Below are 26,063 nucleotides of genomic sequence, written 5' to 3'. Positions count from 1 at the left end.
TGAATTTCTGGGAAAAAAAGATTTTCTGGATCAAGGCAGTGAATTGCCGCTTGAGACAATCAGACCAAACCTTAGGAATAGCTGGGTGGTCGCTAGCACTTACTAATGAACACCATGGAATTTTGAAAAAGCCACCACAAATGTTCTTTCAGCCCTGTTGAGTGTGGATGAAGAGAAGACAGGTGCTAGGCAAGGGTCATTCCTATCGATGGAGTCATGAAATGTGTGACTTTGGGGACGAACGTAGACCAGCGGATTGTGTACTCTGCCTAATGGCTGCTGTAGTAGAATCTTGGCAAAACTGTTTCCAAAGAGAGAAAAAAAATTGTACAAGGTTTGTTGCAAGATATGGTTGCCCTCACTCTCTGTTATAGGTTTGGAACCATTCCAAGATGCCATATAAGAAGACCGAGGAATTTGTTGCTTTTCAGCTTTTTTTTCATCATTTTTTTATCCTGACTTCTTTTGATTTATTGTATGCTTCAATGCAATGGAAGAAATAAAGAATTGGAGACCTATATTACGTCTTCCAACAGAACGTAACGTTTGATTGAATTTCTGGGAAAAAAAGATTTTCTGGATGAAGGCAGTGAATTGCCGCTTGAGACAATCAGACCAAACCTTAGGAATAGCTGGGTGGTCGCTAGCACTTACTAATGAACACCATGGAATTTTGAAAAAGCCACCACAAATGTTCTTTCAGCCCTGTTGAGTGTGGATGAAGAGAAGACAGGTGCTAGGCAAGGGTCATTCCTATCGATGGAGTCATGAAATGTGTGACTTTGGGGACGAACGTAGACCAGCGGATTGTGTACTCTGCCTAATGGCTGCTGTAGTAGAATCTTGGCAAAACTGTTTCCAAAGAGAGAAAAAAAATTGTACAAGGTTTGCTGCAAGATATGGTTGCCCTCACTCTCTGTTATAGGTTTGGAACCATTCCAAGATGCCATATAAGAAGACCGAGGAATTTGTTGGGGTTTAAGCTTCCCTGTAGGAGGAAGCGGGCCTAATTAGAATATTGCCTCCCACAATCCTTTGCAATGGATATGGTCATGAACTTTTTCTCACCGCTGTTTTAAAGTTTCCTTACGTGGTAGCTCTTAAAAGCTGGCCCACTTGAACAGTTAACTTTGCGCAGTGGCAGTATCGTAGCCCATGAGGTCAATCCGAGGCGTGATTATTGCTAATTGAAAACTTTACCCAATACCCCGCCATGATGACTTGAAATACAGTCAGCATTGGCAATTTTTGACAGGCTCTAAGGAGACTGAAAGATTGGTTTAAAAAAAGTTTATGGCGCCCCATGTCTAGGGCGTGTCTTACGTGACTCCCGTTTCTTCCTGAGCTCTGTTGCACCATTCCTTCTGCTGGCTTCTTAGCATTTCCCTTTTACCTTTCTCTCCCACTGAATCCACTTGTTTCCGGCAGCACACTATTCTCACTCCATGCTACGAATTCCCATCCTTCGGCTCATTGGCCTAGCATTTGCCTTTATGCAAATTGCTCCTTCGCACCCTGAATCCAGCTCAATTATTCACACCTAACCACCTGAAGGCACTAAAATTACTGGTAGCTAAGGAAAACAACGATCAGCCACGAGGTTTGGTAATCTTTTGTAGCCTTCTATCATTTGGATTATTTATTTGCTTTTTTTTTTTTTAACTTGCTTTATTATTTCACCACAGCCTAAAGGAAAGGCTTCCCAGCGGGCGTGCCTTTGAATGTACCCGTCATGTCATACTTACCTGGCAGGGGAGCAATAGCCATGATCCCTAAGGTGGCTCTCCCAGAGTGAGGCTGGTTCATTGCATTCCGTACCAGTTGACCTCTGCGATTTCCTCAAATGTGGGAAACTCGACTGCATAATTTATGGTAGTGGGGGACTGCGTTCGCGCTTTCCCCTGTGTTTGCTTGTTTGACAAAAATAGAGAACTTCACCAATTCTGACGAAGGATAATTTCAGCCACGGCACCCGTCTTCTTTGGCTCTTACTTTCCGCATCAAGCAGGCAGCGACAATCATTTCCTAGGCTTGATCATTTTTATTATCTATGTTTTCTGGAGACCAGTTTTAAGCCAGAATTTCACTTTTTATTTTAACTTTTCAGCTTTTTTTTCATCATTTTTTTATCCTGACTTCTTTTGATTTATTGTATGCTTCAATGCAATGGAAGAAATAAAGAATTGGAGACCTATATTACGTCTTCCAACAGAACATAACGTTTGATTGAATTTCTGGGAAAAAAAGATTTTCTGGATCAAGGCAGTGAATTGCCGCTTGAGACAATCAGACCAAACCTTAGGAATAGCTGGGTGGTCGCTAGCACTTACTAATGAACACCATGGAATTTTGAAAAAGCCACCACAAATGTTCTTTCAGCCCTGTTGAGTGTGGATGAAGAGAAGACAGGTGCTAGGCAAGGGTCATTCCTATCGATGGAGTCATGAAATGTGTGACTTTGGGGACGAACGTAGACCAGCGGATTGTGTACTCTGCCTAATGGCTGCTGTAGTAGAATCTTGGCAAAACTGTTTCCAAAGAGAGAAAAAAAATTGTACAAGGTTTGTTGCAAGATATGGTTGCCCTCACTCTCTGTTATAGGTTTGGAACCATTCCAAGATGCCATATAAGAAGACCGAGGAATTTGTTGCTTTTCAGCTTTTTTTTCATCATTTTTTTATCCTGACTTCTTTTGATTTATTGTATGCTTCAATGCAATGGAAGAAATAAAGAATTGGAGACCTATATTACGTCTTCCAACAGAACGTAACGTTTGATTGAATTTCTGGGAAAAAAAGATTTTCTGGATGAAGGCAGTGAATTGCCGCTTGAGACAATCAGACCAAACCTTAGGAATAGCTGGGTGGTCGCTAGCACTTACTAATGAACACCATGGAATTTTGAAAAAGCCACCACAAATGTTCTTTCAGCCCTGTTGAGTGTGGATGAAGAGAAGACAGGTGCTAGGCAAGGGTCATTCCTATCGATGGAGTCATGAAATGTGTGACTTTGGGGACGAACGTAGACCAGCGGATTGTGTACTCTGCCTAATGGCTGCTGTAGTAGAATCTTGGCAAAACTGTTTCCAAAGAGAGAAAAAAAATTGTACAAGGTTTGCTGCAAGATATGGTTGCCCTCACTCTCTGTTATAGGTTTGGAACCATTCCAAGATGCCATATAAGAAGACCGAGGAATTTGTTGGGGTTTAAGCTTCCCTGTAGGAGGAAGCGGGCCTAATTAGAATATTGCCTCCCACAATCCTTTGCAATGGATATGGTCATGAACTTTTTCTCACCGCTGTTTTAAAGTTTCCTTACGTGGTAGCTCTTAAAAGCTGGCCCACTTGAACAGTTAACTTTGCGCAGTGGCAGTATCGTAGCCCATGAGGTCAATCCGAGGCGTGATTATTGCTAATTGAAAACTTTACCCAATACCCCGCCATGATGACTTGAAATACAGTCAGCATTGGCAATTTTTGACAGGCTCTAAGGAGACTGAAAGATTGGTTTAAAAAAAGTTTATGGCGCCCCATGTCTAGGGCGTGTCTTACGTGACTCCCGTTTCTTCCTGAGCTCTGTTGCACCATTCCTTCTGCTGGCTTCTTAGCATTTCCCTTTTACCTTTCTCTCCCACTGAATCCACTTGTTTCCGGCAGCACACTATTCTCACTCCATGCTACGAATTCCCATCCTTCGGCTCATTGGCCTAGCATTTGCCTTTATGCAAATTGCTCCTTCGCACCCTGAATCCAGCTCAATTATTCACACCTAACCACCTGAAGGCACTAAAATTACTGGTAGCTAAGGAAAACAACGATCAGCCACGAGGTTTGGTAATCTTTTGTAGCCTTCTATCATTTGGATTATTTATTTGCTTTTTTTTTTTTTAACTTGCTTTATTATTTCACCACAGCCTAAAGGAAAGGCTTCCCAGCGGGCGTGCCTTTGAATGTACCCGTCATGTCATACTTACCTGGCAGGGGAGCAATAGCCATGATCCCTAAGGTGGCTCTCCCAGAGTGAGGCTGGTTCATTGCATTCCGTACCAGTTGACCTCTGCGATTTCCTCAAATGTGGGAAACTCGACTGCATAATTTATGGTAGTGGGGGACTGCGTTCGCGCTTTCCCCTGTGTTTGCTTGTTTGACAAAAATAGAGAACTTCACCAATTCTGACGAAGGATAATTTCAGCCACGGCACCCGTCTTCTTTGGCTCTTACTTTCCGCATCAAGCAGGCAGCGACAATCATTTCCTAGGCTTGATCATTTTTATTATCTATGTTTTCTGGAGACCAGTTTTAAGCCAGAATTTCACTTTTTATTTTAACTTTTCAGCTTTTTTTTCATCATTTTTTTATCCTGACTTCTTTTGATTTATTGTATGCTTCAATGCAATGGAAGAAATAAAGAATTGGAGACCTATATTACGTCTTCCAACAGAACATAACGTTTGATTGAATTTCTGGGAAAAAAAGATTTTCTGGATCAAGGCAGTGAATTGCCGCTTGAGACAATCAGACCAAACCTTAGGAATAGCTGGGTGGTCGCTAGCACTTACTAATGAACACCATGGAATTTTGAAAAAGCCACCACAAATGTTCTTTCAGCCCTGTTGAGTGTGGATGAAGAGAAGACAGGTGCTAGGCAAGGGTCATTCCTATCGATGGAGTCATGAAATGTGTGACTTTGGGGACGAACGTAGACCAGCGGATTGTGTACTCTGCCTAATGGCTGCTGTAGTAGAATCTTGGCAAAACTGTTTCCAAAGAGAGAAAAAAAATTGTACAAGGTTTGTTGCAAGATATGGTTGCCCTCACTCTCTGTTATAGGTTTGGAACCATTCCAAGATGCCATATAAGAAGACCGAGGAATTTGTTGCTTTTCAGCTTTTTTTTCATCATTTTTTTATCCTGACTTCTTTTGATTTATTGTATGCTTCAATGCAATGGAAGAAATAAAGAATTGGAGACCTATATTACGTCTTCCAACAGAACGTAACGTTTGATTGAATTTCTGGGAAAAAAAGATTTTCTGGATGAAGGCAGTGAATTGCCGCTTGAGACAATCAGACCAAACCTTAGGAATAGCTGGGTGGTCGCTAGCACTTACTAATGAACACCATGGAATTTTGAAAAAGCCACCACAAATGTTCTTTCAGCCCTGTTGAGTGTGGATGAAGAGAAGACAGGTGCTAGGCAAGGGTCATTCCTATCGATGGAGTCATGAAATGTGTGACTTTGGGGACGAACGTAGACCAGCGGATTGTGTACTCTGCCTAATGGCTGCTGTAGTAGAATCTTGGCAAAACTGTTTCCAAAGAGAGAAAAAAAATTGTACAAGGTTTGCTGCAAGATATGGTTGCCCTCACTCTCTGTTATAGGTTTGGAACCATTCCAAGATGCCATATAAGAAGACCGAGGAATTTGTTGGGGTTTAAGCTTCCCTGTAGGAGGAAGCGGGCCTAATTAGAATATTGCCTCCCACAATCCTTTGCAATGGATATGGTCATGAACTTTTTCTCACCGCTGTTTTAAAGTTTCCTTACGTGGTAGCTCTTAAAAGCTGGCCCACTTGAACAGTTAACTTTGCGCAGTGGCAGTATCGTAGCCCATGAGGTCAATCCGAGGCGTGATTATTGCTAATTGAAAACTTTACCCAATACCCCGCCATGATGACTTGAAATACAGTCAGCATTGGCAATTTTTGACAGGCTCTAAGGAGACTGAAAGATTGGTTTAAAAAAAGTTTATGGCGCCCCATGTCTAGGGCGTGTCTTACGTGACTCCCGTTTCTTCCTGAGCTCTGTTGCACCATTCCTTCCGCTGGCTTCTTAGCATTTCCCTTTTACCTTTCTCTCCCACTGAATCCACTTGTTTCCGGCAGCACACTATTCTCACTCCATGCTACGAATTCCCATCCTTCGGCTCATTGGCCTAGCATTTGCCTTTATGCAAATTGCTCCTTCGCACCCTGAATCCAGCTCAATTATTCACACCTAACCACCTGAAGGCACTAAAATTACTGGTAGCTAAGGAAAACAACGATCAGCCACGAGGTTTGGTAATCTTTTGTAGCCTTCTATCATTTGGATTATTTATTTGCTTTTTTTTTTTTTTAACTTGCTTTATTATTTCACCACAGCCTAAAGGAAAGGCTTCCCAGCAGGCGTGCCTTTGAATGTACCCGTCATGTCATACTTACCTGGCAGGGGAGCAATAGCCATGATCCCTAAGGTGGCTCTCCCAGAGTGAGGCTGGTTCATTGCACTCCGTACCAGTTGACCTCTGCGATTTCCTCAAATGTGGGAAACTCGACTGCATAATTTATGGTAGTGGGGGACTGCGTTCGCGCTTTCCCCTGCGTTTGCTTGTTTGACAAAAATAGAGAACTTCACCAATTCTGATGAAGGACAATTTCAGCCACGGCACCCGTCTTCTTTGGCTCTTACTTTCCACATCAAGCAGGCAGCGACAATCATTTCCTAGGCTTGATCATTTTTATTATCTATGTTTTCTGGAGACCAGTTTTAAGCCAGAATTTCACTTTTTATTTTAACTTTTCAGCTTTTTTTTCATCATTTTTTTATCCTGACTTCTTTTGATTTATTGTATGCTTCAATGCAATGGAAGAAATAAAGAATTGGAGACCTATATTACGTCTTCCAACAGAACGTAACGTTTGATTGAATTTCTGGGAAAAAAAGATTTTCTGGATCAAGGCAGTGAATTGCCGCTTGAGACAATCAGACCAAACCTTAGGAATAGCTGGGTGGTCGCTAGCACTTACTAATGAACACCATGGAATTTTGAAAAAGCCACCACAAATGTTCTTTCAGCCCTGTTGAGTGTGGATGAAGAGAAGACAGGTGCTAGGCAAGGGTCATTCATATCGATGGAGTCATGAAATGTGTGACTTTGGGGACGAACGTAGACCAGCGGATTGTGTACTCTGCCTAATGGCTGCTGTAGTAGAATCTTGGCAAAACTGTTTCCAAAGAGAGAAAAAAAATTGTACAAGGTTTGCTGCAAGATATGGTTGCCCTCACTCTCTGTTATAGGTTTGGATCCATTCCAAGATGCCATATAAGAAGACCGAGGAATTATTTGGGGTTTAAGCTTCCCTGTAGGAGGAAGCGGGCCTAATTAGAATATTGCCTCCCATAATCCTTTGCAATGGCTTATGGTCATGAACTTTTTCTCACCGCTGTCTTAAAGTGTCCTTACGTGGTAGCTCTTAAAAGCTGGCCCACTTGAACAGCTAGCTTTGCGCAGTGGCAGTATCGTAGCCCATGAGGTCAATCCGAGACGTGATTATTGCTAATTGAAAACTTTACCCAATACCCTGCCATGATGACTTGAAATACAGTCAGCATTGGCAATTTTTGAAAGGCTCTAAGGAGACTGAAAGATTGGTTTAATAAAAGTTTATGGCGCCCCATGTCTAGGGCGTGTCTTACGTGACTCCCGTTTCTTCCTGAGCTCTGTTGCACCATTCCTTCCGCTGGCTTCTTAGCATTTCCCTTTTACCTTTCTCTCCCACTGAATTCACTTGTTTCCGGCAGCACACTATTCTCACTACATGCTACGAATTCCCATCCTTCGGCTCATTGGCCTAGCATTTGCCTTTATGCAAATTGCTCCTTCGCACCCTGAATCCAGCTCAATTATTCACACCTAACCACCTGAAGGCACTAAAATTACTGGTAGCTAAGGAAAACAACGATCAGCCACGAGGTTTGGTAATCTTTTGTAGCCTTCTATCATTTGGATTATTTATTTGCTTTTTTTTTTTTTTAACTTGCTTTATTATTTCACCACAGCCTAAAGGAAAGGCTTCCCAGCGGGCGTGCCTTTGAATGTACCCGTCATGTCATACTTACCTGGCAGGGGAGCAATAGCCATGATCCCTAAGGTGGCTCTCCCAGAGTGAGGCTGGTTCATTGCACTCCGTACCAGTTGACCTCTGCGATTTCCTCAAATGTGGGAAACTCGACTGCATAATTTATGGTAGTGGGGGACTGCGTTCGCGCTTTCCCCTGTGTTTGCTTGTTTGACAAAAATAGAGAACTTCACCAATTCTGACGAAGGATAATTTCAGCCACGGCACCCGTCTTCTTTGGCTCTTACTTTCCGCATCAAGCAGGCAGCGACAATCATTTCCTAGGCTTGATCATTTTTATTATCTATGTTTTCTGGAGACCAGTTTTAAGCCAGAATTTCACTTTTTATTTTAACTTTTCAGCTTTTTTTTCATCATTTTTTTATCCTGACTTCTTTTGATTTATTGTATGCTTCAATGCAATGGAAGAAATAAAGAATTGGAGACCTATATTACGTCTTCCAACAGAACGTAACGTTTGATTGAATTTCTGGGAAATAAAGATTTTCTGGATCAAGGCAGTGAATTGCCGCTTGAGACAATCAGACCAAACCTTAGGAATAGCTGGGTGGTCGCTAGCACTTACTAATGAACACCATGGAATTTTGAAAAAGCCACCACAAATGTTCTTTCAGCCCTGTTGAGTGTGGATGAAGAGAAGACAGGTGCTAGGCAAGGGTCATTCCTATCGATGGAGTCATGAAATGTGTGACTTTGGGGACGAACGTAGACCAGCGGATTGTGTACTCTGCCTAATGGCTGCTGTAGTAGAATCTTGGCAAAACCGTTTCCAAAGAGAGAAAAAAAATTGTACAAGGTTTGCTGCAAGATATGGTTGCCCTCACTCTCTGTTATAGGTTTGGAACCATTCCAAGATGCCATATAAGAAGACCGAGGAATTTGTTGGGGTTTAAGCTTCCCTGTAGGAGGAAGCGGGCCTAATTAGAATATTGCCTCCCACAATCCTTTGCAATGGCTTATGGTCATGAACTTTTTCTCACCGCTGTCTTAAAGTGTCCTTACGTGGTAGCTCTTAAAAGCTGGCCCACTTGAACAGTTATCTTTGCGCAGTGGCAGTATCGTAGCCCATGAGGTCAATCCGAGGCGTGATTATTGCTAATTGAAAACTTTACCCAATACCCCGCCATGATGACTTGAAATACAGTCAGCATTGGCAATTTTTGACAGGCTCTAAGGAGACTGAAAGATTGGTTTAAAAAAAGTTTATGGCGCCCCATGTCTAGGGCATGTCTTACATGACTCCCGTTTCTTCCTGAGCTCTATTGCACCATTCCTTCCGCTGGCTTCCTTGCATTTCCCTTTTACCTTTCTCTCCCACTGAATCCACTTGTTTCCGGCAGCACACTATTCTCACTACATGCTACGAATTCCCATCCTTCGGCTCATTGGCCTAGCATTTGCCTTTATGCAAATTGCTCCTTCGCACCCTGAATCCAGCTCAATTATTCACACCTAACCACCTGAAGGCACTAAAATTACTGGTAGCTAAGGAAAACAACGATCAGCCACGAGGTTTGGTAATCTTTTGTAGCCTTCTATCATTTGGATTATTTATTTGCTCTTCTTTTTTTTTTTTTTTAACTTGCTTTATTATTTCACCACAGCCTAAAGGAAAGGCTTCCCAGCGGGCGTGCCTTTGAATGTACCCGTCATGTCATACTTACCTGGCAGGGGAGCAATAGCCATGATCCCTAAGGTGGCTCTCCCAGAGTGAGGCTGGTTCATTGCACTCTGTACCAGTTGACCTCTGCGATTTCCTCAAATGTGGGAAACTCGACTGCATAATTTATGGTAGTGGGGGACTGCGTTCGCGCTTTCCCCTGTGTTTGCTTGTTTGACAAAAATAGAGAACTTCACCAATTCTGACGAAGGATAATTTCAGCCACGGCACCTGTCTTCTTTGGCTCTTACTTTCCACATCAAGCAGGCAGCGACAATCATTTCCTAGGCTTGATCATTTTTATTATCTATGTTTTCTGGAGACCAGTTTTAAGCCAGAATTTCACTTTTTATTTTAACTTTTCAGCTTTTTTTTCATCATTTTTTTATCCTGACTTCTTTTGATTTATTGTATGCTTCAATGCAATGGAAGAAATAAAGAATTGGAGACCTATATTACGTCTTCCAACAGAACGTAACGTTTGATTGAATTTCTGGGAAAAAAAGATTTTCTGGATCAAGGCAGTGAATTGCCGCTTGAGACAATCAGACCAAACCTTAGGAATAGCTGGGTGGTCGCTAGCACTTACTAATGAACACCATGGAATTTTGAAAAAGCCACCACAAATGTTCTTTCAGCCCTGTTGAGTGTGGATGAAGAGAAGACAGGTGCTAGGCAAGGGTCATTCCTATCGATGGAGTCATGAAATGTGTGACTTTGGGGACGAACGTAGACCAGCGGATTGTGTACTCTGCCTAATGGCTGCTGTAGTAGAATCTTGGCAAAACCGTTTCCAAAGAGAGAAAAAAAATTGTACAAGGTTTGCTGCAAGATATGGTTGCCCTCACTCTCTGTTATAGGTTTGGAACCATTCCAAGATGCCATATAAGAAGACCGAGGAATTTGTTGGGGTTTAAGCTTCCCTGTAGGAGGAAGCGGGCCTAATTAGAATATTGCCTCCCACAATCCTTTGCAATGGCTTATGGTCATGAACTTTTTCTCACCGCTGTCTTAAAGTGTCCTTACGTGGTAGCTCTTAAAAGCTGGCCCACTTGAACAGTTAACTTTGCGCAGTGGCAGTATCGTAGCCCATGAGGTCAATCCGAGGCGTGATTATTGCTAATTGAAAACTTTACCCAATACCCCGCCATGATGACTTGAAATACAGTCAGCATTGGCAATTTTTGACAGGCTCTAAGGAGACTGAAAGATTGGTTTAAAAAAAGTTTATGGCGCCCCATGTCTAGGGCGTGTCTTACGTGACTCCCGTTTCTTCCTGAGCTCTGTTGCACCATTCCTTCCGCTGGCTTCTTAGCATTTCCCTTTTACCTTTCTCTCCCACTGAATCCACTTGTTTCCGGCAGCACACTATTCTCACTCCATGCTACGAATTCCCATCCTTCGGCTCATTGGCCTAGCATTTGCCTTTATGCAAATTGCTCCTTCGCACCCTGAATCCAGCTCAATTATTCACACCTAACCACCTGAAGGCACTAAAATTACTGGTAGCTAAGGAAAACAACAATCAGCCACGAGGTTTGGTAATCTTTTGTAGCCTTCTATCATTTGGATTATTTATTTGCTTTTTTTTTTTTTTAACTTGCTTTATTATTTCACCACAGCCTAAAGGAAAGGCTTCCCAGCAGGCGTGCCTTTGAATGTACCCGTCATGTCATACTTACCTGGCAGGGGAGCAATAGCCATGATCCCTAAGGTGGCTCTCCCAGAGTGAGGCTGGTTCATTGCACTCCGTACCAGTTGACCTCTGCGATTTCCTCAAATGTGGGAAACTCGACTGCATAATTTATGGTAGTGGGGGACTGCGTTCGCGCTTTCCCCTGCGTTTGCTTGTTTGACAAAAATAGAGAACTTCACCAATTCTGATGAAGGACAATTTCAGCCACGGCACCCGTCTTCTTTGGCTCTTACTTTCCACATTAAGCAGGCAGCGACAATCATTTCCTAGGCTTGATCATTTTTATTATCTATGTTTTCTGGAGACCAGTTTTAAGCCAGAATTTCACTTTTTATTTTAACTTTTCAGCTTTTTTTTCATCATTTTTTTATCCTGACTTCTTTTGATTTATTGTATGCTTCAATGCAATGGAAGAAATAAAGAATTGGAGACCTATATTACGTCTTCCAACAGAACGTAACGTTTGATTGAATTTCTGGGAAAAAAAGATTTTCTGGATCAAGGCAGTGAATTGCCGCTTGAGACAATCAGACCAAACCTTAGGAATAGCTGGGTGGTCGCTAGCACTTACTAATGAACACCATGGAATTTTGAAAAAGCCACCACAAATGTTCTTTCAGCCCTGTTGAGTGTGGATGAAGAGAAGACAGGTGCTAGGCAAGGGTCATTCATATCGATGGAGTCATGAAATGTGTGACTTTGGGGACGAACGTAGACCAGCGGATTGTGTACTCTGCCTAATGGCTGCTGTAGTAGAATCTTGGCAAAACTGTTTCCAAAGAGAGAAAAAAAATTGTACAAGGTTTGCTGCAAGATATGGTTGCCCTCACTCTCTGTTATAGGTTTGGAACCATTCCAAGATGCCATATAAGAAGACCGAGGAATTATTTGGGGTTTAAGCTTCCCTGTAGGAGGAAGCGGGCCTAATTAGAATATTGCCTCCCATAATCCTTTGCAATGGCTTATGGTCATGAACTTTTTCTCACCGCTGTCTTAAAGTGTCCTTACGTGGTAGCTCTTAAAAGCTGGCCCACTTGAACAGCTAGCTTTGCGCAGTGGCAGTATCGTAGCCCATGAGGTCAATCCGAGACGTGATTATTGCTAATTGAAAACTTTACCCAATACCCTGCCATGATGACTTGAAATACAGTCAGCATTGGCAATTTTTGAAAGGCTCTAAGGAGACTGAAAGATTGGTTTAATAAAAGTTTATGGCGCCCCATGTCTAGGGCGTGTCTTACGTGACTCCCGTTTCTTCCTGAGCTCTGTTGCACCATTCCTTCCGCTGGCTTCTTAGCATTTCCCTTTTACCTTTCTCTCCCACTGAATTCACTTGTTTCCGGCAGCACACTATTCTCACTACATGCTACGAATTCCCATCCTTCGGCTCATTGGCCTAGCATTTGCCTTTATGCAAATTGCTCCTTCGCACCCTGAATCCAGCTCAATTATTCACACCTAACCACCTGAAGGCACTAAAATTACTGGTAGCTAAGGAAAACAACGATCAGCCACGAGGTTTGGTAATCTTTTGTAGCCTTCTATCATTTGGATTATTTATTTGCTTTTTTTTTTTTTTTAAACTTACTTTATTATTTCACCACAGCCTAAAGGAAAGGCTTCCCAGCGGGCGTGCCTTTGAATGTACCCGTCATGTCATACTTACCTGGCAGGGGAGCAATAGCCATGATCCCTAAGGTGGCTCTCCCAGAGTGAGGCTGGTTCATTGTACTCCGTACCAGTTGACCTCTGCGATTTCCTCAAATGTGGGAAACTCGACTGCATAATTTATGGTAGTGGGGGACTGCGTTCGCGCTTTCCCCTGTGTTTGCTTGTTTGACAAAAATAGAGAACTTCACCAATTCTGACGAAGGATAATTTCAGCCACGGCACCCGTCTTCTTTGGCTCTTACTTTCCGCATCAAGCAGGCAGCGACAATCATTTCCTAGGCTTGATCATTTTTATTATCTATGTTTTCTGGAGACCAGTTTTAAGCCAGAATTTCACTTTTTATTTTAACTTTTCAGCTTTTTTTTCATCATTTTTTTATCCTGACTTCTTTTGATTTATTGTATGCTTCAATGCAATGGAAGAAATAAAGAATTGGAGACCTATATTACGTCTTCCAACAGAACGTAACGTTTGATTGAATTTCTGGGAAATAAAGATTTTCTGGATCAAGGCAGTGAATTGCCGCTTGAGACAATCAGACCAAACCTTAGGAATAGCTGGGTGGTCGCTAGCACTTACTAATGAACACCATGGAATTTTGAAAAAGCCACCACAAATGTTCTTTCAGCCCTGTTGAGTGTGGATGAAGAGAAGACAGGTGCTAGGCAAGGGTCATTCCTATCGATGGAGTCATGAAATGTGTGACTTTGGGGACGAACGTAGACCAGCGGATTGTGTACTCTGCCTAATGGCTGCTGTAGTAGAATCTTGGCAAAACCGTTTCCAAAGAGAGAAAAAAAATTGTACAAGGTTTGCTGCAAGATATGGTTGCCCTCACTCTCTGTTATAGGTTTGGAACCATTCCAAGATGCCATATAAGAAGACCGAGGAATTTGTTGGGGTTTAAGCTTCCCTGTAGGAGGAAGCGGGCCTAATTAGAATATTGCCTCCCACAATCCTTTGCAATGGCTTATGGTCATGAACTTTTTCTCACCGCTGTCTTAAAGTGTCCTTACGTGGTAGCTCTTAAAAGCTGGCCCACTTGAACAGTTATCTTTGCGCAGTGGCAGTATCGTAGCCCATGAGGTCAATCCGAGGCGTGATTATTGCTAATTGAAAACTTTACCCAATACCCCGCCATGATGACTTGAAATACAGTCAGCATTGGCAATTTTTGACAGGCTCTAAGGAGACTGAAAGATTGGTTTAAAAAAAGTTTATGGCGCCCCATGTCTAGGGCATGTCTTACATGACTCCCGTTTCTTCCTGAGCTCTATTGCACCATTCCTTCCGCTGGCTTCCTTGCATTTCCCTTTTACCTTTCTCTCCCACTGAATCCACTTGTTTCCGGCAGCACACTATTCTCACTACATGCTACGAATTCCCATCCTTCGGCTCATTGGCCTAGCATTTGCCTTTATGCAAATTGCTCCTTCGCACCCTGAATCCAGCTCAATTATTCACACCTAACCACCTGAAGGCACTAAAATTACTGGTAGCTAAGGAAAACAACGATCAGCCACGAGGTTTGGTAATCTTTTGTAGCCTTCTATCATTTGGATTATTTATTTGCTCTTCTTTTTTTTTTTTTTTTAACTTGCTTTATTATTTCACCACAGCCTAAAGGAAAGGCTTCCCAGCAGGCGTGCCTTTGAATGTACCCGTCATGTCATACTTACCTGGCAGGGGAGCAATAGCCATGATCCCTAAGGTGGCTCTCCCAGAGTGAGGCTGGTTCATTGCACTCCGTACCAGTTGACCTCTGCGATTTCCTCAAATGTGGGAAACTCGACTGCATAATTTATGGTAGTGGGGGACTGCGTTCGCGCTTTCCCCTGCGTTTGCTTGTTTGACAAAAATAGAGAACTTCACCAATTCTGATGAAGGACAATTTCAGCCACGGCACCCGTCTTCTTTGGCTCTTACTTTCCACATCAAGCAGGCAGCGACAATCATTTCCTAGGCTTGATCATTTTTATTATCTATGTTTTCTGGAGACCAGTTTTAAGCCAGAATTTCACTTTTTATTTTAACTTTTCAGCTTTTTTTTCATCATTTTTTTATCCTGACTTCTTTTGATTTATTGTATGCTTCAATGCAATGGAAGAAATAAAGAATTGGAGACCTATATTACGTCTTCCAACAGAACGTAACGTTTGATTGAATTTCTGGGAAAAAAAGATTTTCTGGATCAAGGCAGTGAATTGCCGCTTGAGACAATCAGACCAAACCTTAGGAATAGCTGGGTGGTCGCTAGCACTTACTAATGAACACCATGGAATTTTGAAAAAGCCACCACAAATGTTCTTTCAGCCCTGTTGAGTGTGGATGAAGAGAAGACAGGTGCTAGGCAAGGGTCATTCATATCGATGGAGTCATGAAATGTGTGACTTTGGGGACGAACGTAGACCAGCGGATTGTGTACTCTGCCTAATGGCTGCTGTAGTAGAATCTTGGCAAAACTGTTTCCAAAGAGAGAAAAAAAATTGTACAAGGTTTGCTGCAAGATATGGTTGCCCTCACTCTCTGTTATAGGTTTGGAACCATTCCAAGATGCCATATAAGAAGACCGAGGAATTATTTGGGGTTTAAGCTTCCCTGTAGGAGGAAGCGGGCCTAATTAGAATATTGCCTCCCATAATCCTTTGCAATGGCTTATGGTCATGAACTTTTTCTCACCGCTGTCTTAAAGTGTCCTTACGTGGTAGCTCTTAAAAGCTGGCCCACTTGAACAGCTAGCTTTGCGCAGTGGCAGTATCGTAGCCCATGAGGTCAATCCGAGACGTGATTATTGCTAATTGAAAACTTTACCCAATACCCTGCCATGATGACTTGAAATACAGTCAGCATTGGCAATTTTTGAAAGGCTCTAAGGAGACTGAAAGATTGGTTTAATAAAAGTTTATGGCGCCCCATGTCAAGGGCGTGTCTTACGTGACTCCCGTTTCTTCCTGAGCTCTGTTGCACCATTCCTTCCGCTGGCTTCTTAGCATTTCCCTTTTACCTTTCTCTCCCACTGAATTCACTTGTTTCCGGCAGCACACTATTCTCACTACATGCTACGAATTCCCATCCTTCGGCTCATTGGCCTAGCATTTGCCTTTATGCAAATTGCTCCTTCGCACCCTGAATCCAGCTCAATTATTCACACCTAACCACCTGAAGGCACTAAAATTACTGGTAGCTAAGGAAAACAACGATCAGCCACGAGGTTTGGTAATCTTTTGTAGCCTTCTATCATTTGGATTATTTATTTGCTTTTTTTTTTTTTTTAAACTTACTTTATTATTTCACCACAGCCTAAAGGAAAGGCTTCCCAGCGGGCGTGCCTTTGAATGTACCCGTCATGTCATACTTACCTGGCAGGGGAGCAATAGCCATGATCCCTAAGGTGGCTCTCCCAGAGTGAGGCTGGTTCATTGTACTCCGTACCAGTTGACCTCTGCGATTTCCTCAAATGTGGGAAACTCGACTGCATAATTTATGGTAGTGGGGGACTGCGTTCGCGCTTTCCCCTGTGTTTGCTTGTTTGACAAAAATAGAGAACTTCACCAATTCTGACGAAGGATAATTTCAGCCACGGCACCCGTCTTCTTTGGCTCTTACTTTCCGCATCAAGCAGGCAGCGACAATCATTTCCTAGGCTTGATCATTTTTATTATCTATGTTTTCTGGAGACCAGTTTTAAGCCAGAATTTCACTTTTTATTTTAACTTTTCAGCTTTTTTTTCATCATTTTTTTATCCTGACTTCTTTTGATTTATTGTATGCTTCAATGCAATGGAAGAAATAAAGAATTGGAGACCTATATTACGTCTTCCAACAGAACGTAACGTTTGATTGAATTTCTGGGAAATAAAGATTTTCTGGATCAAGGCAGTGAATTGCCGCTTGAGACAATCAGACCAAACCTTAGGAATAGCTGGGTGGTCGCTAGCACTTACTAATGAACACCATGGAATTTTGAAAAAGCCACCACAAATGTTCTTTCAGCCCTGTTGAGTGTGGATGAAGAGAAGACAGGTGCTAGGCAAGGGTCATTCCTATCGATGGAGTCATGAAATGTGTGACTTTGGGGACGAACGTAGACCAGCGGATTGTGTACTCTGCCTAATGGCTGCTGTAGTAGAATCTTGGCAAAACCGTTTCCAAAGAGAGAAAAAAAATTGTACAAGGTTTGCTGCAAGATATGGTTGCCCTCACTCTCTGTTATAGGTTTGGAACCATTCCAAGATGCCATATAAGAAGACCGAGGAATTTGTTGGGGTTTAAGCTTCCCTGTAGGAGGAAGCGGGCCTAATTAGAATATTGCCTCCCACAATCCTTTGCAATGGCTTATGGTCATGAACTTTTTCTCACCGCTGTCTTAAAGTGTCCTTACGTGGTAGCTCTTAAAAGCTGGCCCACTTGAACAGTTATCTTTGCGCAGTGGCAGTATCGTAGCCCATGAGGTCAATCCGAGGCGTGATTATTGCTAATTGAAAACTTTACCCAATACCCCGCCATGATGACTTGAAATACAGTCAGCATTGGCAATTTTTGACAGGCTCTAAGGAGACTGAAAGATTGGTTTAAAAAAAGTTTATGGCGCCCCATGTCTAGGGCATGTCTTACATGACTCCCGTTTCTTCCTGAGCTCTATTGCACCATTCCTTCCGCTGGCTTCCTTGCATTTCCCTTTTACCTTTCTCTCCCACTGAATCCACTTGTTTCCGGCAGCACACTATTCTCACTACATGCTACGAATTCCCATCCTTCGGCTCATTGGCCTAGCATTTGCCTTTATGCAAATTGCTCCTTCGCACCCTGAATCCAGCTCAATTATTCACACCTAACCACCTGAAGGCACTAAAATTACTGGTAGCTAAGGAAAACAACGATCAGCCACGAGGTTTGGTAATCTTTTGTAGCCTTCTATCATTTGGATTATTTATTTGCTTTTTTTTTTTTTTTAACTTGCTTTATTATTTCACCACAGCCTAAAGGAAAGGCTTCCCAGCAGGCGTGCCTTTGAATGTACCCGTCATGTCATACTTACCTGGCAGGGGAGCAATAGCCATGATCCCTAAGGTGGCTCTCCCAGAGTGAGGCTGGTTCATTGCACTCCGTACCAGTTGACCTCTGCGATTTCCTCAAATGTGGGAAACTCGACTGCATAATTTATGGTAGTGGGGGACTGCGTTCGCGCTTTCCCCTGCGTTTGCTTGTTTGACAAAAATAGAGAACTTCACCAATTCTGATGAAGGACAATTTCAGCCACGGCACCCTTCTTCTTTGGCTCTTACTTTCCACATCAAGCAGGCAGCGACAATCATTTCCTAGGCTTGATCATTTTTATTATCTATGTTTTCTGGAGACCAGTTTTAAGCCAGAATTTCACTTTTTATTTTAACTTTTCAGCTTTTTTTTCATCATTTTTTTATCCTGACTTCTTTTGATTTATTGTATGCTTCAATGCAATGGAAGAAATAAAGAATTGGAGACCTATATTACGTCTTCCAACAGAACGTAACGTTTGATTGAATTTCTGGATCAAGGCAGTGAATTGCCGCTTGAGACAATCAGACCAAACCTTAGGAATAGCTGGGTGGTCGCTAGCACTTACTAATGAACACCATGGAATTTTGAAAAAGCCACCACAAATGTTCTTTCAGCCCTGTTGAGTGTGGATGAAGAGAAGACAGGTGCTAGGCAAGGGTCATTCCTATCGATGGAGTCATGAAATGTGTGACTTTGGGGACGAACGTAGACCAGCGGATTGTGTACTCTGCCTAATGGCTGCTGTAGTAGAATCTTGGCAAAACTGTTTCCAAAGAGAGAAAAAAAATTGTACAAGGTTTGCTGCAAGATATGGTTGCCCTCACTCTCTGTTATAGGTTTGGAACCATTCCAAGATGCCATATAAGAAGACCGAGGAATTTGTTGGGGTTTAAGCTTCCCTGTAGGAGGAAGCGGGCCTAATTAGAATATTGCCTCCCACAATCCTTTGCAATGGATATGGTCATGAACTTTTTCTCACCGCTGTTTTAAAGTTTCCTTACGTGGTAGCTCTTAAAAGCTGGCCCACTTGAACAGTTAACTTTGCGCAGTGGCAGTATCGTAGCCCATGAGGTCAATCCGAGGCGTGATTATTGCTAATTGAAAACTTTACCCAATACCCCGCCATGATGACTTGAAATACAGTCAGCATTGGCAATTTTTGACAGGCTCTAAGGAGACTGAAAGATTGGTTTAAAAAAAGTTTATGGCGCCCCATGTCTAGGGCGTGTCTTACGTGACTCCCGTTTCTTCCTGAGCTCTGTTGCACCATTCCTTCTGCTGGCTTCTTAGCATTTCCCTTTTACCTTTCTCTCCCACTGAATCCACTTGTTTCCGGCAGCACACTATTCTCACTCCATGCTACGAATTCCCATCCTTCGGCTCATTGGCCTAGCATTTGCCTTTATGCAAATTGCTCCTTCGCACCCTGAATCCAGCTCAATTATTCACACCTAACCACCTGAAGGCACTAAAATTACTGGTAGCTAAGGAAAACAACGATCAGCCACGAGGTTTGGTAATCTTTTGTAGCCTTCTATCATTTGGATTATTTATTTGCTTTTTTTTTTTTAACTTGCTTTATTATTTCACCACAGCCTAAAGGAAAGGCTTCCCAGCGGGCGTGCCTTTGAATGTACCCATCATGTCATACTTACCTGGCAGGGGAGCAATAGCCATGATCCCTATGGTGGCTCTCCCAGAGTGAGGCTGGTTCATTGCATTCCGTACCAGTTGACCTCTGCGATTTCCTCAAATGTGGGAAACTCGACTGCATAATTTATGGTAGTGGGGGACTGCGTTCGCGCTTTCCCCTGTGTTTGCTTGTTTGACAAAAATAGAGAACTTCACCAATTCTGACGAAGGATAATTTCAGCCACGGCACCCGTCTTCTTTGGCTCTTACTTTCCGCATCAAGCAGGCAGCGACAATCATTTCCTAGGCTTGATCATTTTTATTATCTATGTTTTCTGGAGACCAGTTTTAAGCCAGAATTTCACTTTTTATTTTAACTTTTCAGCTTTTTATTCATCATTTTTTTATCCTGACTTCTTTTGATTTATTGTATGCTTCAATGCAATGGAAGAAATAAAGAATTGGAGACCTATATTACGTCTTCCAACAGAACGTAACGTTTGATTGAATTTCTGGGAAAAAAAGATTTTCTGGATCAAGGCAGTGAATTGCCGCTTGAGACAATCAGACCAAACCTTAGGAATAGCTGGGTGGTCGCTAGCACTTACTAATGAACACCATGGAATTTTGAAAAAGCCACCACAAATGTTCTTTCAGCCCTGTTGAGTGTGGATGAAGAGAAGACAGGTGCTAGGCAAGGGTCATTCCTATCGATGGAGTCATGAAATGTGTGACTTTGGGGACGAACGTAGACCAGCGATTGTGTACTCTGCCTAATGGCTGCTGTAGTAGAATCTTGGCAAAACTGTTTCCAAAGAGAGAAAAAAAATTGTACAAGGTTTGCTGCAAGATATGGTTGCCCTCACTCTCTGTTATAGGTTTGGAACCATTCCAAGATGCCATATAAGAAGACCGAGGAATTTGTTGGGGTTTAAGCTTCCCTGTAGGAGGAAGCGGGCCTAATTAGAATATTGCCTCCCACAATCCTTTGCAATGGCTTATGGTCATGAACTTTTTCTCACCGCTGTCTTAAAGTGTCCTTACGTGGTAGCTCTTAAAAGCTGGCCCACTTGAACAGTTAGCTTTGCGCAGTGGCAGTATCGTAGCCCATGAGGTCAATCCGAGGCGTGATTATTGCTAATTGAAAACTTTACCCAATACCCCGCCATGATGACTTGAAATACAGTCAGCATTGGCAATTTTTGACAGGCTCTAAGGAGACTGAAAGATTGGTTTAATAAAAGTTTATGGCGCCCCATGTCTAGGGCGTGTCTTACGTGACTCCCGTTTCTTCCTGAGCTCTGTTGCACCATTCCTTCTGCTGGCTTCTTAGCATTTCCCTTTTACCTTTCTCTCCCACTGAATCCACTTGTTTCCGGCAGCACACTATTCTCACTCCATGCTACGAATTCCCATCCTTCGGCTCATTGGCCTAGCATTTGCCTTTATGCAAATTGCTCCTTCGCACCCTGAATCCAGCTCAATTATTCACACCTAACCACCTGAAGGCACTAAAATTACTGGTAGCTAAGGAAAACAACGATCAGCCACGAGGTTTGGTAATCTTTTGTAGCCTTCTATCATTTGGATTATTTATTTGCTTTTTTTTTTTTTAACTTGCTTTATTATTTCACCACAGCCTAAAGGAAAGGCTTCCCAGCGGGCGTGCCTTTGAATGTACCCGTCATGTCATACTTACCTGGCAGGGGAGCAATAGCCATGATCCCTAAGGTGGCTCTCCCAGAGTGAGGCTGGTTCATTGCATTCCGTACCAGTTGACCTCTGCGATTTCCTCAAATGTGGGAAACTCGACTGCATAATTTATGGTAGTGGGGGACTGCGTTCGCGCTTTCCCCTGTGTTTGCTTGTTTGACAAAAATAGAGAACTTCACCAATTCTGACGAAGGATAATTTCAGCCACGGCACCCGTCTTCTTTGGCTCTTACTTTCCGCATCAAGCAGGCAGCGACAATCATTTCCTAGGCTTGATCATTTTTATTATCTATGTTTTCTGGAGACCAGTTTTAAGCCAGAATTTCACTTTTTATTTTAACTTTTCAGCTTTTTTTTCATCATTTTTTTATCCTGACTTCTTTTGATTTATTGTATGCTTCAATGCAATGGAAGAAATAAAGAATTGGAGACCTATATTACGTCTTCCAACAGAACATAACGTTTGATTGAATTTCTGGGAAAAAAAGATTTTCTGGATCAAGGCAGTGAATTGCCGCTTGAGACAATCAGACCAAACCTTAGGAATAGCTGGGTGGTCGCTAGCACTTACTAATGAACACCATGGAATTTTGAAAAAGCCACCACAAATGTTCTTTCAGCCCTGTTGAGTGTGGATGAAGAGAAGACAGGTGCTAGGCAAGGGTCATTCCTATCGATGGAGTCATGAAATGTGTGACTTTGGGGACGAACGTAGACCAGCGGATTGTGTACTCTGCCTAATGGCTGCTGTAGTAGAATCTTGGCAAAACTGTTTCCAAAGAGAGAAAAAAAATTGTACAAGGTTTGTTGCAAGATATGGTTGCCCTCACTCTCTGTTATAGGTTTGGAACCATTCCAAGATGCCATATAAGAAGACCGAGGAATTTGTTGCTTTTCAGCTTTTTTTTCATCATTTTTTTATCCTGACTTCTTTTGATTTATTGTATGCTTCAATGCAATGGAAGAAATAAAGAATTGGAGACCTATATTACGTCTTCCAACAGAACGTAACGTTTGATTGAATTTCTGGGAAAAAAAGATTTTCTGGATGAAGGCAGTGAATTGCCGCTTGAGACAATCAGACCAAACCTTAGGAATAGCTGGGTGGTCGCTAGCACTTACTAATGAACACCATGGAATTTTGAAAAAGCCACCACAAATGTTCTTTCAGCCCTGTTGAGTGTGGATGAAGAGAAGACAGGTGCTAGGCAAGGGTCATTCCTATCGATGGAGTCATGAAATGTGTGACTTTGGGGACGAACGTAGACCAGCGGATTGTGTACTCTGCCTAATGGCTGCTGTAGTAGAATCTTGGCAAAACTGTTTCCAAAGAGAGAAAAAAAATTGTACAAGGTTTGCTGCAAGATATGGTTGCCCTCACTCTCTGTTATAGGTTTGGAACCATTCCAAGATGCCATATAAGAAGACCGAGGAATTTGTTGGGGTTTAAGCTTCCCTGTAGGAGGAAGCGGGCCTAATTAGAATATTGCCTCCCACAATCCTTTGCAATGGATATGGTCATGAACTTTTTCTCACCGCTGTTTTAAAGTTTCCTTACGTGGTAGCTCTTAAAAGCTGGCCCACTTGAACAGTTAACTTTGCGCAGTGGCAGTATCGTAGCCCATGAGGTCAATCCGAGGCGTGATTATTGCTAATTGAAAACTTTACCCAATACCCCGCCATGATGACTTGAAATACAGTCAGCATTGGCAATTTTTGACAGGCTCTAAGGAGACTGAAAGATTGGTTTAAAAAAAGTTTATGGCGCCCCATGTCTAGGGCGTGTCTTACGTGACTCCCGTTTCTTCCTGAGCTCTGTTGCACCATTCCTTCTGCTGGCTTCTTAGCATTTCCCTTTTACCTTTCTCTCCCACTGAATCCACTTGTTTCCGGCAGCACACTATTCTCACTCCATGCTACGAATTCCCATCCTTCGGCTCATTGGCCTAGCATTTGCCTTTATGCAAATTGCTCCTTCGCACCCTGAATCCAGCTCAATTATTCACACCTAACCACCTGAAGGCACTAAAATTACTGGTAGCTAAGGAAAACAACGATCAGCCACGAGGTTTGGTAATCTTTTGTAGCCTTCTATCATTTGGATTATTTATTTGCTTTTTTTTTTTTTAACTTGCTTTATTATTTCACCACAGCCTAAAGGAAAGGCTTCCCAGCGGGCGTGCCTTTGAATGTACCCGTCATGTCATACTTACCTGGCAGGGGAGCAATAGCCATGATCCCTAAGGTGGCTCTCCCAGAGTGAGGCTGGTTCATTGCATTCCGTACCAGTTGACCTCTGCGATTTCCTCAAATGTGGGAAACTCGACTGCATAATTTATGGTAGTGGGGGACTGCGTTCGCGCTTTCCCCTGTGTTTGCTTGTTTGACAAAAATAGAGAACTTCACCAATTCTGACGAAGGATAATTTCAGCCACGGCACCCGTCTTCTTTGGCTCTTACTTTCCGCATCAAGCAGGCAGCGACAATCATTTCCTAGGCTTGATCATTTTTATTATCTATGTTTTCTGGAGACCAGTTTTAAGCCAGAATTTCACTTTTTATTTTAACTTTTCAGCTTTTTTTTCATCATTTTTTTATCCTGACTTCTTTTGATTTATTGTATGCTTCAATGCAATGGAAGAAATAAAGAATTGGAGACCTATATTACGTCTTCCAACAGAACATAACGTTTGATTGAATTTCTGGGAAAAAAAGATTTTCTGGATCAAGGCAGTGAATTGCCGCTTGAGACAATCAGACCAAACCTTAGGAATAGCTGGGTGGTCGCTAGCACTTACTAATGAACACCATGGAATTTTGAAAAAGCCACCACAAATGTTCTTTCAGCCCTGTTGAGTGTGGATGAAGAGAAGACAGGTGCTAGGCAAGGGTCATTCCTATCGATGGAGTCATGAAATGTGTGACTTTGGGGACGAACGTAGACCAGCGGATTGTGTACTCTGCCTAATGGCTGCTGTAGTAGAATCTTGGCAAAACTGTTTCCAAAGAGAGAAAAAAAATTGTACAAGGTTTGTTGCAAGATATGGTTGCCCTCACTCTCTGTTATAGGTTTGGAACCATTCCAAGATGCCATATAAGAAGACCGAGGAATTTGTTGCTTTTCAGCTTTTTTTTCATCATTTTTTTATCCTGACTTCTTTTGATTTATTGTATGCTTCAATGCAATGGAAGAAATAAAGAATTGGAGACCTATATTACGTCTTCCAACAGAACGTAACGTTTGATTGAATTTCTGGGAAAAAAAGATTTTCTGGATGAAGGCAGTGAATTGCCGCTTGAGACAATCAGACCAAACCTTAGGAATAGCTGGGTGGTCGCTAGCACTTACTAATGAACACCATGGAATTTTGAAAAAGCCACCACAAATGTTCTTTCAGCCCTGTTGAGTGTGGATGAAGAGAAGACAGGTGCTAGGCAAGGGTCATTCCTATCGATGGAGTCATGAAATGTGTGACTTTGGGGACGAACGTAGACCAGCGGATTGTGTACTCTGCCTAATGGCTGCTGTAGTAGAATCTTGGCAAAACTGTTTCCAAAGAGAGAAAAAAAATTGTACAAGGTTTGCTGCAAGATATGGTTGCCCTCACTCTCTGTTATAGGTTTGGAACCATTCCAAGATGCCATATAAGAAGACCGAGGAATTTGTTGGGGTTTAAGCTTCCCTGTAGGAGGAAGCGGGCCTAATTAGAATATTGCCTCCCACAATCCTTTGCAATGGATATGGTCATGAACTTTTTCTCACCGCTGTTTTAAAGTTTCCTTACGTGGTAGCTCTTAAAAGCTGGCCCACTTGAACAGTTAACTTTGCGCAGTGGCAGTATCGTAGCCCATGAGGTCAATCCGAGGCGTGATTATTGCTAATTGAAAACTTTACCCAATACCCCGCCATGATGACTTGAAATACAGTCAGCATTGGCAATTTTTGACAGGCTCTAAGGAGACTGAAAGATTGGTTTAAAAAAAGTTTATGGCGCCCCATGTCTAGGGCGTGTCTTACGTGACTCCCGTTTCTTCCTGAGCTCTGTTGCACCATTCCTTCCGCTGGCTTCTTAGCATTTCCCTTTTACCTTTCTCTCCCACTGAATCCACTTGTTTCCGGCAGCACACTATTCTCACTCCATGCTACGAATTCCCATCCTTCGGCTCATTGGCCTAGCATTTGCCTTTATGCAAATTGCTCCTTCGCACCCTGAATCCAGCTCAATTATTCACACCTAACCACCTGAAGGCACTAAAATTACTGGTAGCTAAGGAAAACAACGATCAGCCACGAGGTTTGGTAATCTTTTGTAGCCTTCTATCATTTGGATTATTTATTTGCTTTTTTTTTTTTTTAACTTGCTTTATTATTTCACCACAGCCTAAAGGAAAGGCTTCCCAGCAGGCGTGCCTTTGAATGTACCCGTCATGTCATACTTACCTGGCAGGGGAGCAATAGCCATGATCCCTAAGGTGGCTCTCCCAGAGTGAGGCTGGTTCATTGCACTCCGTACCAGTTGACCTCTGCGATTTCCTCAAATGTGGGAAACTCGACTGCATAATTTATGGTAGTGGGGGACTGCGTTCGCGCTTTCCCCTGCGTTTGCTTGTTTGACAAAAATAGAGAACTTCACCAATTCTGATGAAGGACAATTTCAGCCACGGCACCCGTCTTCTTTGGCTCTTACTTTCCACATCAAGCAGGCAGCGACAATCATTTCCTAGGCTTGATCATTTTTATTATCTATGTTT

The 26,063-nt window shown here is 42.6% G+C and overlaps 28 non-coding genes across 28 annotated transcripts; all 28 read left to right on the top strand.

Annotated features, from left to right (window-relative positions):
• Positions 1 to 1,126: 1,126 nt before the first annotated feature.
• LOC134593010 (U4 spliceosomal RNA) lies at positions 1,127 to 1,267 on the top strand. The gene has a single exon (XR_010089554.1). It is a non-coding gene; the product is annotated as a U4 spliceosomal RNA (small nuclear RNA).
• Positions 1,268 to 1,737: 470 nt separating this feature from the next.
• Positions 1,738 to 1,904, top strand: LOC134590573 (U1 spliceosomal RNA). The gene has a single exon (XR_010087476.1). It is a non-coding gene; the product is annotated as a U1 spliceosomal RNA (small nuclear RNA).
• A 1,449-nt stretch (positions 1,905 to 3,353) lies between these two features.
• Positions 3,354 to 3,494, top strand: LOC134593009 (U4 spliceosomal RNA). The gene has a single exon (XR_010089553.1). It is a non-coding gene; the product is annotated as a U4 spliceosomal RNA (small nuclear RNA).
• Positions 3,495 to 3,964: 470 nt separating this feature from the next.
• LOC134590572 (U1 spliceosomal RNA) lies at positions 3,965 to 4,131 on the top strand. The gene has a single exon (XR_010087475.1). It is a non-coding gene; the product is annotated as a U1 spliceosomal RNA (small nuclear RNA).
• Positions 4,132 to 5,580: 1,449 nt separating this feature from the next.
• Positions 5,581 to 5,721, top strand: LOC134593008 (U4 spliceosomal RNA). The gene has a single exon (XR_010089552.1). It is a non-coding gene; the product is annotated as a U4 spliceosomal RNA (small nuclear RNA).
• Positions 5,722 to 6,192: 471 nt separating this feature from the next.
• Positions 6,193 to 6,359, top strand: LOC134590147 (U1 spliceosomal RNA). Its single transcript, XR_010087115.1, has one exon. It is a non-coding gene; the product is annotated as a U1 spliceosomal RNA (small nuclear RNA).
• An 899-nt stretch (positions 6,360 to 7,258) lies between these two features.
• LOC134593700 (U4 spliceosomal RNA) lies at positions 7,259 to 7,399 on the top strand. The gene has a single exon (XR_010090141.1). It is a non-coding gene; the product is annotated as a U4 spliceosomal RNA (small nuclear RNA).
• A 471-nt stretch (positions 7,400 to 7,870) lies between these two features.
• Positions 7,871 to 8,037, top strand: LOC134590146 (U1 spliceosomal RNA). The gene has a single exon (XR_010087114.1). It is a non-coding gene; the product is annotated as a U1 spliceosomal RNA (small nuclear RNA).
• An 899-nt stretch (positions 8,038 to 8,936) lies between these two features.
• LOC134591956 (U4 spliceosomal RNA) lies at positions 8,937 to 9,077 on the top strand. The gene has a single exon (XR_010088650.1). It is a non-coding gene; the product is annotated as a U4 spliceosomal RNA (small nuclear RNA).
• A 477-nt stretch (positions 9,078 to 9,554) lies between these two features.
• Positions 9,555 to 9,721, top strand: LOC134590249 (U1 spliceosomal RNA). The gene has a single exon (XR_010087201.1). It is a non-coding gene; the product is annotated as a U1 spliceosomal RNA (small nuclear RNA).
• An 899-nt stretch (positions 9,722 to 10,620) lies between these two features.
• Positions 10,621 to 10,761, top strand: LOC134593006 (U4 spliceosomal RNA). Its single transcript, XR_010089551.1, has one exon. It is a non-coding gene; the product is annotated as a U4 spliceosomal RNA (small nuclear RNA).
• A 471-nt stretch (positions 10,762 to 11,232) lies between these two features.
• On the top strand, positions 11,233 to 11,399 carry LOC134590145 (U1 spliceosomal RNA). The gene has a single exon (XR_010087113.1). It is a non-coding gene; the product is annotated as a U1 spliceosomal RNA (small nuclear RNA).
• Positions 11,400 to 12,298: 899 nt separating this feature from the next.
• LOC134593699 (U4 spliceosomal RNA) lies at positions 12,299 to 12,439 on the top strand. Its single transcript, XR_010090140.1, has one exon. It is a non-coding gene; the product is annotated as a U4 spliceosomal RNA (small nuclear RNA).
• A 473-nt stretch (positions 12,440 to 12,912) lies between these two features.
• LOC134590449 (U1 spliceosomal RNA) lies at positions 12,913 to 13,079 on the top strand. Its single transcript, XR_010087371.1, has one exon. It is a non-coding gene; the product is annotated as a U1 spliceosomal RNA (small nuclear RNA).
• An 899-nt stretch (positions 13,080 to 13,978) lies between these two features.
• On the top strand, positions 13,979 to 14,119 carry LOC134591954 (U4 spliceosomal RNA). Its single transcript, XR_010088649.1, has one exon. It is a non-coding gene; the product is annotated as a U4 spliceosomal RNA (small nuclear RNA).
• Positions 14,120 to 14,597: 478 nt separating this feature from the next.
• On the top strand, positions 14,598 to 14,764 carry LOC134590144 (U1 spliceosomal RNA). Its single transcript, XR_010087112.1, has one exon. It is a non-coding gene; the product is annotated as a U1 spliceosomal RNA (small nuclear RNA).
• An 899-nt stretch (positions 14,765 to 15,663) lies between these two features.
• Positions 15,664 to 15,804, top strand: LOC134593698 (U4 spliceosomal RNA). Its single transcript, XR_010090139.1, has one exon. It is a non-coding gene; the product is annotated as a U4 spliceosomal RNA (small nuclear RNA).
• Positions 15,805 to 16,277: 473 nt separating this feature from the next.
• Positions 16,278 to 16,444, top strand: LOC134590448 (U1 spliceosomal RNA). Its single transcript, XR_010087370.1, has one exon. It is a non-coding gene; the product is annotated as a U1 spliceosomal RNA (small nuclear RNA).
• Positions 16,445 to 17,343: 899 nt separating this feature from the next.
• LOC134591953 (U4 spliceosomal RNA) lies at positions 17,344 to 17,484 on the top strand. Its single transcript, XR_010088648.1, has one exon. It is a non-coding gene; the product is annotated as a U4 spliceosomal RNA (small nuclear RNA).
• Positions 17,485 to 17,956: 472 nt separating this feature from the next.
• Positions 17,957 to 18,123, top strand: LOC134590142 (U1 spliceosomal RNA). Its single transcript, XR_010087111.1, has one exon. It is a non-coding gene; the product is annotated as a U1 spliceosomal RNA (small nuclear RNA).
• An 880-nt stretch (positions 18,124 to 19,003) lies between these two features.
• On the top strand, positions 19,004 to 19,144 carry LOC134593005 (U4 spliceosomal RNA). Its single transcript, XR_010089550.1, has one exon. It is a non-coding gene; the product is annotated as a U4 spliceosomal RNA (small nuclear RNA).
• A 469-nt stretch (positions 19,145 to 19,613) lies between these two features.
• LOC134590890 (U1 spliceosomal RNA) lies at positions 19,614 to 19,780 on the top strand. The gene has a single exon (XR_010087748.1). It is a non-coding gene; the product is annotated as a U1 spliceosomal RNA (small nuclear RNA).
• An 898-nt stretch (positions 19,781 to 20,678) lies between these two features.
• Positions 20,679 to 20,819, top strand: LOC134592575 (U4 spliceosomal RNA). Its single transcript, XR_010089183.1, has one exon. It is a non-coding gene; the product is annotated as a U4 spliceosomal RNA (small nuclear RNA).
• Positions 20,820 to 21,289: 470 nt separating this feature from the next.
• Positions 21,290 to 21,456, top strand: LOC134590571 (U1 spliceosomal RNA). The gene has a single exon (XR_010087474.1). It is a non-coding gene; the product is annotated as a U1 spliceosomal RNA (small nuclear RNA).
• A 1,449-nt stretch (positions 21,457 to 22,905) lies between these two features.
• Positions 22,906 to 23,046, top strand: LOC134593004 (U4 spliceosomal RNA). Its single transcript, XR_010089549.1, has one exon. It is a non-coding gene; the product is annotated as a U4 spliceosomal RNA (small nuclear RNA).
• A 470-nt stretch (positions 23,047 to 23,516) lies between these two features.
• LOC134590570 (U1 spliceosomal RNA) lies at positions 23,517 to 23,683 on the top strand. The gene has a single exon (XR_010087473.1). It is a non-coding gene; the product is annotated as a U1 spliceosomal RNA (small nuclear RNA).
• Positions 23,684 to 25,132: 1,449 nt separating this feature from the next.
• Positions 25,133 to 25,273, top strand: LOC134593003 (U4 spliceosomal RNA). The gene has a single exon (XR_010089548.1). It is a non-coding gene; the product is annotated as a U4 spliceosomal RNA (small nuclear RNA).
• A 471-nt stretch (positions 25,274 to 25,744) lies between these two features.
• On the top strand, positions 25,745 to 25,911 carry LOC134590141 (U1 spliceosomal RNA). Its single transcript, XR_010087110.1, has one exon. It is a non-coding gene; the product is annotated as a U1 spliceosomal RNA (small nuclear RNA).
• The last annotated feature ends 152 nt before the right edge of the window (positions 25,912 to 26,063 follow it).

The sequence above is a fragment of the Pelobates fuscus genome, chromosome 2, assembly GCF_036172605.1.
Source record: "Pelobates fuscus isolate aPelFus1 chromosome 2, aPelFus1.pri, whole genome shotgun sequence".
NCBI lineage: Eukaryota > Metazoa > Chordata > Amphibia > Anura > Pelobatidae > Pelobates > Pelobates fuscus.
Note: the sequence above shows the minus strand (reverse complement) of the source record. Positions and strands in the feature narration are given on the sequence as shown.